Genomic DNA, 17080 nt, shown 5'->3' with positions numbered 1-17080 from the left:
GCATGCTCTGTGTATCATAACCCTGTGAAGCAGCTAGCATTCCTTACAGCTGCTGATATGCCTCATCATCGTTAATGGGTCAAAGTCAAGGTCTGAGGAGATGGCAGATTGATGCAAGCACTGTTTCTTCTGCAGCCTTTGACAAAGCACACACAACTTCATAGGATTGTTCTCAATTCCCTAATTTAGGCACAAACATGTTTTTCCTTCAAAAAATTATAATATGTGTGGGATCTGTTTAAGGTCATTTTACCCATTTCAATCGCTGTTTAAATCTGAATGGAAGGCATTATCAGGTCACTGTTGAGTGTGCAGGTGCCTGTTCTTTGGCATCGGAATTCCTAGATTTGAATCTCAGGTCTGTCACTTAGCATCTGTGAACTTGGATAGGGTATTTGTCAACTCTCCTTCAGCTCATCTGTAAAGTGGACAGAATTACCTCTCAGCTGCTGACATTGAGGAATAATGGAGTCAGTTCCTGCTAAATACTAAGTATACAGTTAATAGTGATTATTATTATCTTCCTGACTGTTGGGGCCCAAATAACTCTAGCTTATTCACTCTCTGAGTAGCCCTAAAAATCCCTCCCTTTGTCATTTAGGGCATTGGTAAATTTCAATTAGTTCTGTATCGTGTCTTGGAAGGGAAATGATTATGGGCAATTATCTAGGTTTTTTTATTCTTAAAGTCAACCTATAATATGCCAACAATCCCTATGTTCTAGATGAGGAAACTGAGGCTCGAAGTGAATGACTTCTTGTTCACTTATGGTGAGCCAGAGTGCCTGTCAGCTCTGTCTGCCTCCATCTCATGTGCTGTTCCCATTATAGTCCATTAAAAAAAATTCAACACTTAAAAAAGAAAGATTTATTTATTTATTTTAGAGAGAGAAAGCCCGTGCATGCGGGGTTTGGGGGAAGAAGCAGAGGGAGAGGGAAAAAGAGAATCTCAAGGGGACTCCACTCTGAGCATGGGGCCTGAAGCAAGGGTTGATCTCACAACCCCAAGATCATGACCTGAGCCGAAACCAAGAGTCCAACGCTTAACTGACCGTGCCGCACAGGCACCCCCAAAATAGTTCAGCACTTTTACATGATATCTGATTAGTGTAAAGTTCGTAACATTTGAAATATCTGTAACCCATATAAAGCCCAGGCAATTTGTTATCCAGGTCTAACAGAATCCTATTCAGTGAAACAAGATGTTGGTAACTAAAATATTGTTAAAAACAATTTAAATATTTGTGGTGCTCCTAAAAATGCCAAAGGGTCACAACAGTCATAATGAACATCAAAATAATCATCTGAAAGAACTAAAAATGCTTATTACTTCTATAAGGGAGAAATGGAGGTGAGGGGAGAGGAGTCTGCTGTTTTTTTTTTTTTTAAACCTTCTGAAGTTTTTTGCTAATTCAAGCCAGATACATATATAATTTTTAAAGAATGAAAGGTAAAAATAAAGAGGAAACAAACTTTTGCCCAATCATAAATATTTTGACTTTAACTTAGCTGATGTTTTGTTTGAATGTCAAGATAAGCATTGAGTTTCTTTAGAAGGCATCATACTTAATTAATTTGCCTAATATTAACTGAATGTCTGCAATGTGCTAGGCATAGCAGGGGATATAAATGTAAATTAGACAATAATCCTTGCTTCCAAGGAAGTTGTGATCTAGTCAGAGATGAGATATATGCAAATAACCTAAATGGAAGATAGTACAAAATACCTTCCAGGAGAGCAGGCTTTCCTGAGCCTTCTGGACTTTGAGCTTTGCCTCAGGTCTTGACTTAGTAATACAGCTCAGATTTCTAGTGATATTGGCCTTGTTTATGATTTCCAGATTTGTCCTCATTCTAGATCTTAATCTTTTTCTAGTCTTGGTGATCTTGACCCTTTTTTTCTTGTGGCTTCTCAGCGTTTTTGGTTTTTTTTTTTTTTTTTTTTTTTTTTTGGGACTTTACCTAGGAAGACACTCAGTTGGAGAAATCCAGTAAGCAGGATGTCTTTGTCTGTTGCTCCATTTTCATATCAAATTTTACTCTTATGTCAGGACAAATGTTTCCACATTTGTGAACATGTTTTTTGGGTACCTATGCTAGGACAGAAGTAAAGGTACTGAAAGCTTGTTTACAATATTCATATGAGATAAGAACAAGATGCCCTCTCAGATTTCCTTCCAGACCAGTCCTTTGAGTCAGAAATTCTAACCAGAATTGTTAGAATCCAGGAATATGGATTGAGATTACAGATGAGAAAACAGGGCTAGAGAGGTTTAATAGCTTCTTTAAAGGAAGGGAGCCAGCTATTTTGGAGTCAGCAAGGAAGCCAGTATTTGAAATTTTTGTAAATACTTATCACGTGCCTGGTTTTTTGCTAAGTATTTTTATATAGATTCCCATTTTATCACAAGACCTCTGTGTTTTATTTCTGCCTCCCCCAATGATCAGTTAAAAAAAAAATGGAATCTATTTTTAGCAACACCTTCAAATTTGAGTTTTCCTAAGTGATTTGTCTAAGGTTGCTTTGCTAGAAAGATGCTTTAGGAAAAAAAAGATGTATTGTTTATAAAAGACCCTTGGTATTTGGTTTACAGCCAATTTAAAGCGATATAATGTGTGAAAACAAACTTAAAGTGTGGAAATAAATTAACATGCCTGACAAGTTAGAAATGACATCCTGGAAGGTGGATCTGGATCATGTAGTGGGCCTGGTCAGTCTTTCTATGAATAGGAAGCCAGAGGACTGCTTGGGGTTGGGCCTAAATATGAGCCCAACATAGTTCTTTATATTCTCATAAACCTATTGTGGGAAAATAGGACGTTGGAAAATCTTTTGCTACTGAATTAAAAGTCAGTTATTGGACTGTGTTTAAAAAAAAAATAAAACCCAACCCCCTGAAACTTATTCTTTCTCTTTTATGAATTTGCCTGTGAATCTGCTTCAATATAGGGATTAATGAGCAAGCATTAAAAGTCATATAATTTTCTAAGTTTCTGATTTTATAAAATACTACAAAGAAAAGATTATAGGAACAACCAAATGAAAAAGTTAAAATCCATTTTACGGGGGCACCTGGGGGCTCAGTCGGTTAAGTGTCTGACTCTTGGTTTTGGCTCAGGTTATGAGCTCAAGGTTATGAGATCAAGGCCTGGGTCAGTCTCTGCACTCAGCACAGAGTCTGCTTGAGATTTTCTCCCTCTGCCCTCTCCCTCCCCCGCTCATGCTTGCTCACGCGCTCTCTCTCTCTCTCAAATCTTTTTAAGAGCTCCATTTTACAGTGTATATATATTAAAATCCTCTGCATGTTGAGCCTTCAGGACACTGGAACACACTTTTTTTTATTTATAAAATAGCTATCTTCTGCCACAATTCTGTTCTGCCTTAATGTTCTTCAAGATTTTGCAAAAAAAAATGTGTTTCAGGTTGCCATAGAATAAACAATAAATGTATATTGAGATATATGTATATGAACCCTTCTTCAAAATTGATTACATAATCTCTTTGATGGAGATAATGCTCAACACTCTTTTCCATTAAGTTGTACAAATTCTTTATGACTCACAAAAGCCTCATTAATTATCTCACATAGCATAGATATGTGTGTAAAGCAACATATTTTGTATGCAGATTGCACAGTGTGCCCTATTGCAATAAATCTAGTAGCTGAATAGCATATGTGTAGTCAATTTGAGGAGGAGGACATTAGGATTAATTTAAACACTAATACTGAATGGTTTTCTGAAGAGTATAATGCAGTACCTCTGATAGCTCTAATTGAGGAAAAAGCAGAGGGTAGGGCTGTCCTTTGTTCTCTGTTCTCACCGTTATAATTTAGCTCACCTTTGCAGGATAAAAGTATATTTTTGTGAAAATATAGCTTATCTTAAATTATTAAGTATTATTTCTACAAATAACCATACTGTATCTTTCCTTGGAATATAATTAAATTGGAATCTGTCACTCTTCAATATTATAGAATTGATGCTTGAGAAATTAGAGGCATTTGTGATTTCCATTTTCTCTCAGTGTTTGATTCATCCTTTGGGAATATGTGATGTCTTTAGGATGTCTTGATGATTATTTCATATCCTTACTAGATCATCAAACTTAGTCACATCAGTCTTTTAAACAGTGGAATAATGGAAAGCCAGGGGGACTGAGTTTTCTCTCTAGGTGGATATTGAATTAGGGAAGAAGTTATGTATAGGCAGAGAATTTTAGACATTAGTAATTGGTGTCTTGTCTCCTCTGAAACATGAGAGAATATGTAATTTAACCAATTCAGGCTCAACTGGGGAAATTGACTTGAATATGTCGCAATTTTTTTTAAAACCTTATTACTCCTCTTTCTATTTTAGAAACACAGTTTACTAGTTAAGAGCTATTTTACCAGTAAGTTTTTTTAAAACATAATGCAATTTGAAACTCCTTAAATTTGAAGTTATAGATTTTGTGAACAGTATTCATGTCTTAATTGTTTCCATGAGTGCAAAGCACAAATTTGCCTAAGGATACCTATTATGGGAGAAAGTGGTTTCACATTTATTATTGCTTTTCTGTGGATAATTCTTTGCAGGTTTTAAATTATTTGCCTAATTACTTCTTGAATTATTGCTACTTCTAATTATCCATTATGGCTAGTGCTAGGTGTTAGAGCCAAGGAAGATGGGCCAAATAGGGGGGCAGCTGGTCGCAAGATCTGGTATACTTTATTCATTTTCTCTTATAAAGAAAACAAAAGAAATGGAAAGGAATAGAATTTTATGAATGATATTGGTAAGTCATATAACATTGAAGCAATCATTAAATGATGACGTAGTACTTTTGCACTTTATATTATACCTTAACAAATATAAAAATACTAGTGAGGGTTTAAAGTAATACATTTAACAGTATGAAGCACTTGAAGACAGCCTTTAATGAACTAATTCTACATGCTTAAACACTAGAATTACCATTATAGAAAATCTGCTGAGGCACAGAAGAAGAAAAAATAACCCTAAAAAAACAAATACCTTTTTTTTTTCTAGAATGAAGTGTCCTTTTTTAAAAAAATTCATATGACCTGTCTTTAAAGGGAATTTTCATATCCAGATTGGGAAAGTTCTGCTTTTCTACATTAGCTTCAACAGTTGCTTTGATCATGCAGTACAATTTTGAATGTTTGTTCTGGGAATGTTTTATTGATATTGTGATCTGCTTTTACTTGATGAGCTGGTTTAATGATTGTAGTTCTTTGTAGTCTTTTAGATCATTGATATAGAATCTAAGTAAGTCTTGTAAAAGATCCAAAGACTCGACTTTGGGGCCTCAGATCATCTTCATGTTACCTTATGCCTTTTCTAAGACTGCAGGCGTAATAGATTCTTCTGGATGGCGGTTCAGATTCGCTATGCGTAATGAGAATTTGGGAATTTTCTGAGTAGAGCGTAAAGAACAGTAGCAGTACCTTTTACCCAGCTTTGTGAATAAAATAGTGTTTGCCTCTCTGCTTTCAGGGAATAAAGTTTTCTTGGAGACCTAGAATTATTTCTTTGACTTTTTACCCTCATATCAAAGCAAGGCATAGTCTGATATATGTTTCATCTATCTTTCTGTATGTAGTAGAGTATACTTAAGTGGTATTAAATTGTCAGGTATATGTGCATTGCCAACTTTCAGATAACAAATAACTGCTGGAATCCATACCAAATACATTACTATGTTTTTACCTCATTTTAATTATTTCATTTGTTCCAGAAATTTTGGGAGCAGTTTGAAAGTGTTGTTGTTGTAGAATTCTGGTTTATCAGAATTTGTTATCAACATGGTATTCTGTCCTAACAGAAAGCTTGCTGATTTGATTTTGTGCTTACAATGCTTTTTAACCCTGTCAAGCACTGTTCTTCAATCATGTATTGGTATGTTTCCCATTGTTGCTTAATTGCTCTGAATACTCAATACCTAAGCCAGTTCTATATCTGATAACAAAAAAAATCTCCCAGTTAGGATATTATGAATGGGAAGAATCTTAGGAATAAACTAATGCATAGCTACAGATTAAGAAACTTAATCAATATATGGCCAAAGTGCTCTCCAAAGTGCCTAAGCCATTTTATGCTCTCACCGATAACGAAAGGGAGTTCTCTTTTCATTATATCCTCTTCCACACTTGTGCAAGAGCTTTTTTAAGATTCAGCAATTCCACTGCTAGGTACGAACTTGTAAACACACATGTCTTAGAGAGGCTGTTGTACATGTGTTCAAAGAGACATGCAAGAATTTTCATTGCTGCATTGTAATAATTTAAACATCAATAAGATAATTGACAAATCACTGTATATTAAATAATTGGAAATGGTCAAATTAGTGAGTAGATCTATATGTTGAATGAAAAGAGGAAAGCATCATAATGTTGAATGAAAAGAGGAAAGCAAATTGTAGAAGGATATATACAATATCCTATTTATATAAATAGTAAAACCTGCAAAACACCACTTACAAAGAATGGTGGAATATTATTTGGCTTTATACAAAGGGCTTATACAATGTGGAGAAATGTGTGTTATGCATAACGGGATAGAAAATTGTGATTATAGCTACAGGAAAGTGGCTGTATAATGTGTTTATGTGTTTACTGGTCTGTGTCCTTCTGTTTGTAACTTGCTTGTCCTATAGTTTTGCCACCTTCTTTTGGCTCAGTGTCAAGGAATCTTGTGAGTTTAGAAAACCAAATATTAGATTGTATCAGAATAATAAAGTCTGGCTCTAGGAGGATTTCTATTAAACTGTTGTTCAATTCATCTGATAAGGGATTATGCATTTATTGAGTAGCTGCTATGTATCAAGCCCCAGACTAAAGGGATCAGACTTGATTTTCTTGTTCTTGTTAAACAAGAAAATAATAACTAAAAACAACTATTTTTGAACAAACATATGAGATTTGCATCCTTTTTATCATGAAGAAACTAAATGAGAACAACGTTGAGATCTTCACTCTGCAGGGTGGTGAAAGTAAGAAGTGAGATAATTCCCACTGGTGGGTGTGCAGGAAGGGACATTCTCTTCAGTTGCTGCTATCAATCAATGCAGTCTTTCTGAAAGACAGTGTAGCAAAATCTCTCAAATTTAAAAAGCACATATTCTTGGACCCAGGAGTTGCATTCTTAAGGAATCATTGCAGATAACTACAAAATGTACGTATCAGGATATTCATTCAAGTGTTGTTTGCAATAACAAAACAAAATAAACAGCAAAAGGGGAGACAACTTAGATATCCATCAGTATAGGATTGGTTAAATAAATTTGCATTTTCACATGATGCAACACTGTGCAGCTCTTACTATGCAGTAATGGAGATAAACCTATGCATGTGGAGATGGAAGGGTCTTCAGGAGATTGTAAGTGAAAAAAGAAAGCTGCAGAGCAGTATACCAAGTATGAAACAGTTGTGTGACGTTAAAAGGAAAAACAAACAAGTACCTATATTACACAAAACAAATACATTAAACAATTTTTTATAAGCAATTATAAGAAACCTAAGAATGATTATCTTTGGGAAATGGAAGTGAAGAAAAGATGGCTTTTACTTTTCATTTTGTACCTTTCAGTACACTTTCTACTTTCTAAAGTAAGACATGTTTATCTAATATTTTTTGAAATGGCAGTAGGGATTACCTCGGAGTTTTGTCTCCTTACCCTCCACCCTTATTCCTCCCTTAATGATAAAATAATACCAGCTACAACAAGGAAACAAGCAAAAATCAGCAAGTGACTGAGGGGTTATATAAAACACAAAACAATTATGCTTTCAGTGAGCATAGATGGTCACGGAAAAACACTCTTCAAAATAGGTCATTATTAATAGTTATTTATTGTCTTGATAGTTTAAAACATGATGTAAAGGTCAGGACAGTAATGGCCAAAGCCAATTGGTCATTAGCTGTGGTAATCATTGACCTTAGAAAGGAGAATTGGTCTTCTGAATGATTTTCTGAAGTTGTTAATAACTGTATTTGAAGATTAGCAGTCATATTGTGATGGTGACAAGCGTGCCAAAAGACATTGGCCCCATTCATAGGAAAAATTATGTTTTTAGTGTGTAATTTGCAATGGTATTCATCAAAATTATTCATTCTTTCTAAAAGGAAAAAATTGATTGGTAGCAGTCACAGTGCCAAGGTTAGCATTAATGGTGCTGAAACATCTAAATTTCCTGGCTTTTAAACCTTTTAAAAACCTTTGAAGAGATTTATATGGCTGCTTAGATATGTAACTGTTCTTAAAAGATAATAAGGTCATTTTTTTCTTGTATACAAACAACATGTTTTCTTAGATTTAGAGGAGAGTTGTCAGCTTTTCCTAACTGTTTTTACAATCTCTTCATTCACTGGGGTTTACTTTTGGGTAAAGGAAAGAGGAGTTAGATCGTGGTGTCTCTGGTGGGATTTTCCCTGCACTCACATTTTGTTAATATAGGAATATGTCTAATTGTGGGCAGGTGACCTCTAATAGCATGTTCTAGAAAATATGGGTCATATATGTTTTGTTCTTAGCTCTGCGCTGCTCCTCAGGGCATCTTGCCTAGAGTAGTGCATTATGAACTGTGGCCAGAGTTGATAGCATTTCTAAATGCAGAGGTGCAGTGCTCCCTTTTCTTTCTGTTTCCGTATAAGTTGCATTCTTTTTTTTTTTTTTTAAGATTTTATTTATTTATTCGACAGAGATAGAGACAGCCAGCGAGAGAGGACACAAGCAGGGGGAGTGGGAGAGGAAGAAGCAGGCTCACAGCAGAGGAAGCCCGATGTGGGGCTCGATCCCATAACGCCGGGATCACGCCCTGAGCCGAAGGCAGACGCTCAACCGCTGTGCCACCCAGGCGCCCCATAAGTTGCATTCTTATGCAAGTTCGTGGCCTTACAAAGGTAGCAGTTCAACCAGCTTCATTCTTTGAATAAGTTAAATGTAGAATTCTCCTAATTTATAATAAAATATGCATGGTACTGTTTGTAATACTGATTAGATATGTTTTCATAAATTAACATGTTGGTACAGAATAAAGCAGTATATTTAGTAGTGTTTGGCCAGATCAGAAGTAGAATCAGCCTTCACTTTTAATTGTTTGTTCCTGCCATGATTAAAAATCATGTTCAGGATTTTCTATCAGTCAGGTGCCTTCATGGCTTGTTGAATCCCTTTTGTTGTAGTGGGGAGAGAGACTGAAATCACCTTTTCTTAAAGCAGTAACAGGGACAAAGCATGCCTACTCATTATAGCGCAGGATCAGGAAGGAGTTAGGTCTCTAGACCAGGGGATTAAGATCATATGTCCATTTACTGGTTGAGAGAGAAAGGGATGGAAAAGGGAGATTACGATGGGTTGAATCTGGCTTTGAACTTTTCTTGGTCTGTTCTTGCTTTAATGTTTCGATGTCAAATATAATTCAGAAAATTCAAGAGGAGAAGGAAGGTCTAGTGTATTAATCTATACTGTAACATTTTTTCTTGCTCCTCTGTACTTTCTAATGTTCTGAGATTATTTTTTTTATTGTGTCCTTTCCATTTCAAGAACTTCCTCTTGTTCTTTAGAGTAGATTTGCTGGGAACAAATTGTGTAAGTTTTTCTTTATCTGTGAATGTCTTGGTTTCCGATTCATTCTTGAAGGATATTTTTGCTGGTTACAGGATCCTGGCTTGACACTTCTTTTAGCACTTGAAAAATATTGTCCCATTTGTCTCTGGTGTCCACGTTTTCTGATGAGAAACCTGTTGTAATGTTGAATTGTTTTTCAAATTCTAAGTGTGGAGAGATTTTGCTTCTTTCAAGATTTTTTTTTTTTTTGTCTTTAGCGTTTAGGTGTTTAATTAGGATATGTCTTGGCATGTATTTTGGGGGGGTTTATCCTGTATGGGGTTTACTCATCTTGAATATGTAGGCTTATTTCTTTAAATTCGGGGAAATTTCTGCCATTATTTCTTTGAGTACTGTTTTAGTTCCACATTCTTTCTCTTCTTATTCTGGAATTCTGGTGATGTGAATATTCAGTCTTTTGATTTAGTTACACAGGTATCTAAGGCTTTTGTCATTTTTTTTTTTTTGGTCTATTTTCATTTTGTTTTCCAGATTGGGTACTTTTTCTATTATTCTGTCTTCAATTTAACTGACTTTTTCCCTCTCTTGTCTTTATTCTGCTGACGACAGTATCCAATAACTTTTTGATTATTTTACTTTTCAGTTCTAAAACTTCCATTTTGTTCTTCTTTATATCTTATGTTTCTTTAGTGACACCTCTATTTTTTTTATTTGCTTCAAGAATATATGTAATTGTTCCCTGTAGCATTTTTATGATGGCCGATTTAACATTTTTCATCAGATAATTCCAACATCTACACCATCTTGGTATTGGCATCTCTTGATTGTCTTTTCCTGGGAACCTGAATACAATACAGTGTTGAACTCCCTGGATTGTCTTTTTGCCTTAAATATCCCTGACTGGGTGCTGGAGAAGCCAGCAATCTGGAAAATCAATGAACATAGACAACAAACAAACAAACAAACAAGCGCCCTTCAGAAAATGGCCTCAGGAAAACTCCACTGTGCTGCTGTTTCTAGTCAAAGGATCAGAGTCGATGTGTTTGTTTTATATATGGTGTGCAGGGTTTTTGCTGTACTTAGTGGGAGGAGTAGAATAGCTCATCCTGTTCTGGAACCACAGTGTGAGCTTGAATGTTAATTCCTGACACCTGACAGATAAGAATCTTGTCACTTCCTAGCTTTGTGTAGATGAGTGATACAAGCTGTCAGAAGCTGTGAATACTCTGAAGATGTTTAGAAGGCAGGAAAAGCTAAATGGCATGAGTAAAACTTAAAATATGCTCAAACTTTTAAAAAATTAACTTTGAATATCAAAAGTTTATGTATTTCATAATGGCATATTATATTAAAAATTTCTAATCTGAGGTTAGAAGGATTCTGATATTAATAGCAAACAAATTTAATTGTAATATCTTATATTTTTATGAGAATGAACTTATTTATGAGAAAGCCTTAATCTGATAGTCTTATCTTCATTTTACAGAATACAAAACTGGAGTACAGAAGATTCAGTATTGTACCCAAGCTGGCCACAGCCCTGCCGAGGGCAGAGCCAGAATTTGATACCAGGATTTTTTTCATTCTTACCAGATATTTTGTACATTCCCACTCTGTACCCTTGCACCTCTTGTTCTGTCATGGTCCTGCGTTATCTCCATGCCTGTGATGATCTCGTAAAGGTCTCTCCTTTTGAAACTTTTAAGATACCATTTGGTCCCTCTACAAATTTATTAAACAAATTGCTTTGTATTCTGTGATCCCAAAGCAATTTTGCAGAACTATTTTAGCATTTATCTCATGTTATTATGGGTATTTGTGTATATTATCCTCCTCTACCGCTGCACACACATACATCCTAGACAGGCCTTTTACATAGCTGATGATAAACATTTATGAACTGAATTCAGATTGAAATCTGACTCCTGGTTAGGCATTTTACTTCGTTCCTTTGCATTCTCTGAATATAATGAACTATACAATGTTAGGTGCATATAAATTGCCCAAGATCTTAAGAGACCAGGCCTCCTCAACTAAACCAAAAACCTCATTGAACAAAGATATGTTTTTTTTGATGCTTTGGTAGTTTTTTTCTTTATGAAAGTCTGAAAATTTAGGTTTCACCCCAGACTAACTAACATATAATCTTTTTTTATCTTTTGCCAAATTAGCAGATTCATTTGAAAGCAGTTGTACTGAGCTTGTGTTACGTGGGTCCTTTGTAGGCATCATCTCTTGTAATTCTCACAACAGCTTGATGGGGCAAATAATATAGTAGCTCTATTTAAGATGCCAATATTGGGGTTTGGAGAGATTAAGTATGTGGTTCGTGTATAGTGAAATGAGTGATTCGAATCCAGTTTTTGTGACTCCAGATCCGATTGTTAACCATCTGAAGTTATAGAGATGCTTGTTCACCCATTTCTTTTTATATACATGCTTATACATGTAGTGTTTGCCAGTTTCTGGTGTGTACATTTTGAAAACATGCAGAAGTAGGAGAGATTTGTGGTGGAAAGACTAAGAAAAGATGGAAATTGTATATCATCTCTTCCTCATTCAACTGCTCTTGGTTTTAATTCCCATGGTTAGAAGGAGAGGGCTAGAACTGTATATGAGAGACAGACAGACATTGTGAGATGGTGGGCCCCAACAGAAAGGCTTTGGGGACTCAGGTGGGGAGGGTGGGCACAAAGTCAGGGAGGACAGATCCCCCTGGTTCCATTGGTTCTACTTCTGCTGTGCTGTGGCACTCCAAGGGCTAAAATTCAAGAGCTGTGGGAGATCACACTGTGACCCTGGGGTGGTGGTGAGAAGCAGGACAAGCCTTAAGCTCTGTTGAGTGGCTCTGCTATCACAGACACGGAGCAGCAGGAACCGGAGCAGGAGGAGCAGAACAAGGCAGCACCTTGTGGGAATAGCAGCTAGCAGATGGGCACTGGGCAGGAGTGAGGCATTGCTTTGGGCATCTCAGAAATGCCTATGGAGAAAATTTAGAGATGCTAATTTCCATCAGTCAGGTTAGTGGGGAATTTTAGCTCCCTAATTAGGTCATTAAAAGCAAATTTGATCCTATTTTATAGTCCCATATGAGTGAGGTCTAAGATATATTTGATTGATATTGTTTTCAGACAAAATACAGGTGAGAAGCTGTGTGATACAAGCACATTATCACCATGTTGCTGAAAAGCAGTTGGCTTTGTGAATTCCTGGAATGCATCACTCCACTAAACGTCTCATGTTTGTATATATTGAAAGTACCTTTTAATACTGAGTTCTAACTGTCTATCTTGTTTTGTAATCTAGCTCTATGTTGGAAAAATTTCTGATTTGTATTTTGGTTCTAAGTTACTGAATTTATACAGTATTCTTCCTGTTCCTTAATAATTTTAAATTTTTACATTTTTTTAATATATAGGAAAAAATATAAGCAGATTCTTAAAAACTTGGTTTTGGTCTACCCAAACAAAGTGTACTTAGATGTACTGTTTATTGCTTTATAGTACATTTTCTTCTTATTGCATAGTCTATAGAAGCGATTTTAGAAGAATAAAGGCCATTGGGGTGGCTGGTTGGCTCAGTCAGTAGAGCAAGCAACTCTTGATGCTTAGGGTTGTGAGTTTGAGCCCCATGTTGGGTGTAGAGATTACTTTAAAAAAACTTAAAAATGATAAAGGCCAGGTACAGATGTAGTACTAATTTCTATTTAATATTTTATATGTTAAAGTGATTTATATTCTATTTTTTTCTGATTTCCAAGAAAATATATTTTTTTACATTTTTCTCAAATTGTATGAAAATTTTAGGTTAAAATAAAAGAATAAAGTTTAAAAAGCCCTGTCCCATGTTTTTTCCCTTGCATTGGCACTTTTCTTCTGTGACTACAAGAATGTAGAACTTTGTAAAATAAGAAAAGCATAAAGAAAATTAAAATCACATTTATGTAATCCCACTACAAAGAGGTAGTTAACATTTTATCTCCCAGATTTTTCTCTCTGCATATATGCTTAATAGAATCATATATCTACTCCTAATAATTATATATTCTGCTTTTCCAATTATGTTGTATTTTTCTCCTTCATTAAATGTTTTAAGAAATATGATTTTCCTGGCCACATAGCGCTCTACAAAAACATACAGCATCATTCAACCACTGTAGTATTTTAGGGAGGTTTCAGTTTTGTACTGCTATAGCTAGTGCTGCAGTGAGCATTCTGGTCCACAGATCTGTCTGCTTCTCTGCTTAGCCTGTTGCCTAGAGGTCTCTGGAAGTGTTTTTCCTGTGTTAAAAATGTGCAAACATCCTTAAGACTTTTACACTGTAGTTTAAATAAATATAAATGCAATCATCTAGCATAGTACCTGGTGAACAGGCAAATACTGACTTTTTTTTAAGCAATAGAAATTCAGCATTTTATTTGTCGTTTCATCCTCAGTGATGATGGTTTTTCCAGTACCTGCCTTTCCTTGATTTTTTTTTTAAAGTAAACTCTACACCCAAAGTGGGGCTCAAACTTATGACCCCAAAATCAAAAGTTTCATGCTCTACCTACTAAGCTAGCCAGGTGCCCCTCCTGGATTTCTTTTTTTCATTCATTTACTCATTCATTTCTGTATTCATTCATGTACTCAGTAAATGTTTATTGAGCACCTACTATCTGTCAGGCCCTGTGGAACTGTACATGTTACCTTGGACTTGGGGAAAGCATTATGAAAATACTAGAAAACTTCCTCGACCCCTATACCTGGAGAAATGAATCTGTTCTTGACCTTGTACAACATGAGCTCTCCCCTTTATGAGCTTCTAATTTAAAAAATGAAGTGAAACAGATTCATACAATATGCTTTCTTTTCTCTGCCAGAATGGACAAAGAAATGCCTTCTTTGCATTCATGTTACTTAGCATGGCTGCTTTTGTGAAGGTTGAGTGTGCGTACCAAGTGGACTAGGTCAAGGGTGGGTGATGGACTCACCATCTTACTTCCAATTATTGTGGGAACCTTATTAAATGAGGTGGGATTTTATAAGCTGTTTGAAATGTAAGAAAGAACATTTAGTGAGCTATGGATGTATTTGTCTGAATGATGAAAAATGTATAACCTAATTTTGGGTTTTGTTTTTTGATGATAGGTTTTCTTGTTTAAAGAATGTTAACGTGAATATGTAAGAATGTTCTATATTCATACATGAGGGTGTTTGTACTCTTTTTTTTAAACAAGTGACTATTGTCTTTCATTTATGATTAAAACACAGATTGTTAGGGCTTTATACCTTGGTTAGATTTTATTCATCCTGGGAAGCATTTTCTCCTGTTAAAATATTAAAGCCTAATCTGAAATATTTTCACAAACACGAGTGACTTTTTGAAGGTTGTGCTCTTGCTTCTGTGCATTTTCTTTTTGCATATTATATATTAACCTCCCAGAGAGGGGTGTGTTCTTTGTTGCTGTAGAATATTATACATTTAAATGAAATCCACTTACATATTCATGATTTAAAACACCTTTGTAGAAACCTTTCTTATAATTACAGATTAAAAAACTTTGCTATTCTACTTATTACCCAACACCTTGTATATTTAAAAGCATTACAAAGCCTAATTTTGGGTATATATACTTAGTTGTGCCTTACAAAGCCTTAAACAACTGTAAGAATGTGCTGTCATATGTAAGTGCTTAGAGTAAAATAATTTGTCAAGTTAGAACATTAATAATAGAATCAACGTACCCTAACAAAATAAAATTATTTGGGTTATTTCCTTTTATTACTTATTATTTAAAATATATTGCAAAATACAGGTAAACCTGTTGTGTACTTGTTAAACTTGTTACTGATATTTTACCAAGCAAAAATCTCATTTAACTTTTATTTTCCCCCCAATACGTAACTTCAGCCTAGTGAACATGTATAGAGTAGAACAGTTTATGAATTGTTATTTTTATTTACAATGACCTGGTGGTGGTCGGTGGGACATATTATAAAAGAGATTTTCATTAATGCTAATTTATATTCTATCAAGTGTAATGATAAGAATAAAAATTAACTTAGTACAATAATGTTCTAGCTTCAAGGAATCGGGGAGAGGGAATGTATACACTGAGTAGTGGCTAATGTTTATTGAGCACTTTGCATGGTAGGTGCTTAGCACATAGATTCTCTTGGAATGCTTACAAGAATTCCATTAGGTTCATATTTTATTTTCACAATTTTTAGATAATAAATAACTTCCTTAAAGTGACACAGCTAGTAAGAGGTGGGTGGATTGCAACTCAGGCAGTCTGAGTTCAGTGATTTCTTAGACAGCCATATAATCTGATATTTCTATTTGAGATAAATAGTTTAATACCACTGATTTGAAATTAATACAATAATTGTGTTTAAGGTACCCCTGGGTGGCTCAGTCAGTTAAGCATCTGCCTTTGGCTCACGTCATGATCCCAGGGTCCTGGGATCGAGGTCCTCATCGTGCTCCCTGCTCAGCGGAGAGCCTGCTTCTGCCTCTGCCTGCTGTTCCCCCTGCTTGTGTGCACGCTCTCTTTCTCTCTCTCTTTCTCTCTGATAAATAAGTAAATGAATCTTAAAAAAAATCGTGTTAAAAATTCTTTCATCCCATATTATCACCAGCCATTTAAGAAAAGGTATGACAGTGGGCATAAAAGATTCAGGAGAAACATGAGGAAGAGGCAAGGCAAGACGCAGAGAAAGGAGGTGAGTAGAGGTGAGGTGACAGATGGAAAGGGGAGAGAACAACAAATGGCTTGTAGAGAAAGAGGGGTCCTGGCAGAGGTTAGGGAAGGAAGCACAGGATGCCTAGTTACATAGGTAAAGAAAGAACCAAAGAAAGTTTGGAAATCTAAGTAAAATTACTTTTATCATGGCTGGCTTTTTCCTTGCTTTGTGAATTTTAGCACGCTTTTTGAAATATGAACTAGCTTTTCTGCTATTCAGAGTTCTTCCACTCTTCTTTGTGTGTTAGCCCTCTGGGACTTAATTTCATTTCACCCTTTATGATGAAACTTCGTTCAAAGTTAGTTGATTTAGAATTCAAGTCGTATGTATTACTTCTATTTTTTCCTATTTTCTTACATAACACATGATACACATATGCATAATGAAATTTTCATAAGTGATCTGTCTGATGGATTTAATTTAGTCTTCAGTCATACTCTTGTGAATTTCTCTTTTATGTTCTTTGAAATGAATCCTCAAACTCACCGTATCTGTTAATTTAAAGGTTTTATTTAGAAATGAAATAGTTTGACAGAATGAAGACTTTACTTTCAGAGAACTGAAACTTTTTTTGGTGATAGGACCAAAGAATTAATTGTATGCTAATGAAACAACTACTTTGTTTTCAATTATGTGTACTTGTGACTTAATTGATCCCAGATTTAGTGCTCAAATAGATTCTTTGGTTTTATTTTGAGTACATTATTGATTATGTTGTAATGAAAAGAGCATGGGGCTCATATGTAACCTTGGGCAAGTTACTTTAGCTTATCTACTTCTT

At 35.3% G+C, this 17080-nt stretch overlaps 1 protein-coding gene across 1 annotated transcript in view; it reads left to right on the top strand.

The window, feature by feature from the left end:
• The window catches only part of FBXL17 (F-box and leucine rich repeat protein 17), a gene marked incomplete at its 5' end in the record, with an annotated part of 496760 nt that overhangs the window by 127828 nt on the left and 351852 nt on the right, over positions 1 to 17080 (top strand). The window lies entirely within an intron of this gene.

Source organism: Ailuropoda melanoleuca, chromosome 3 (genome assembly GCF_002007445.2).
Source record: "Ailuropoda melanoleuca isolate Jingjing chromosome 3, ASM200744v2, whole genome shotgun sequence".
NCBI lineage: Eukaryota > Metazoa > Chordata > Mammalia > Carnivora > Ursidae > Ailuropoda > Ailuropoda melanoleuca.
Note: the sequence above shows the minus strand (reverse complement) of the source record. Positions and strands in the feature narration are given on the sequence as shown.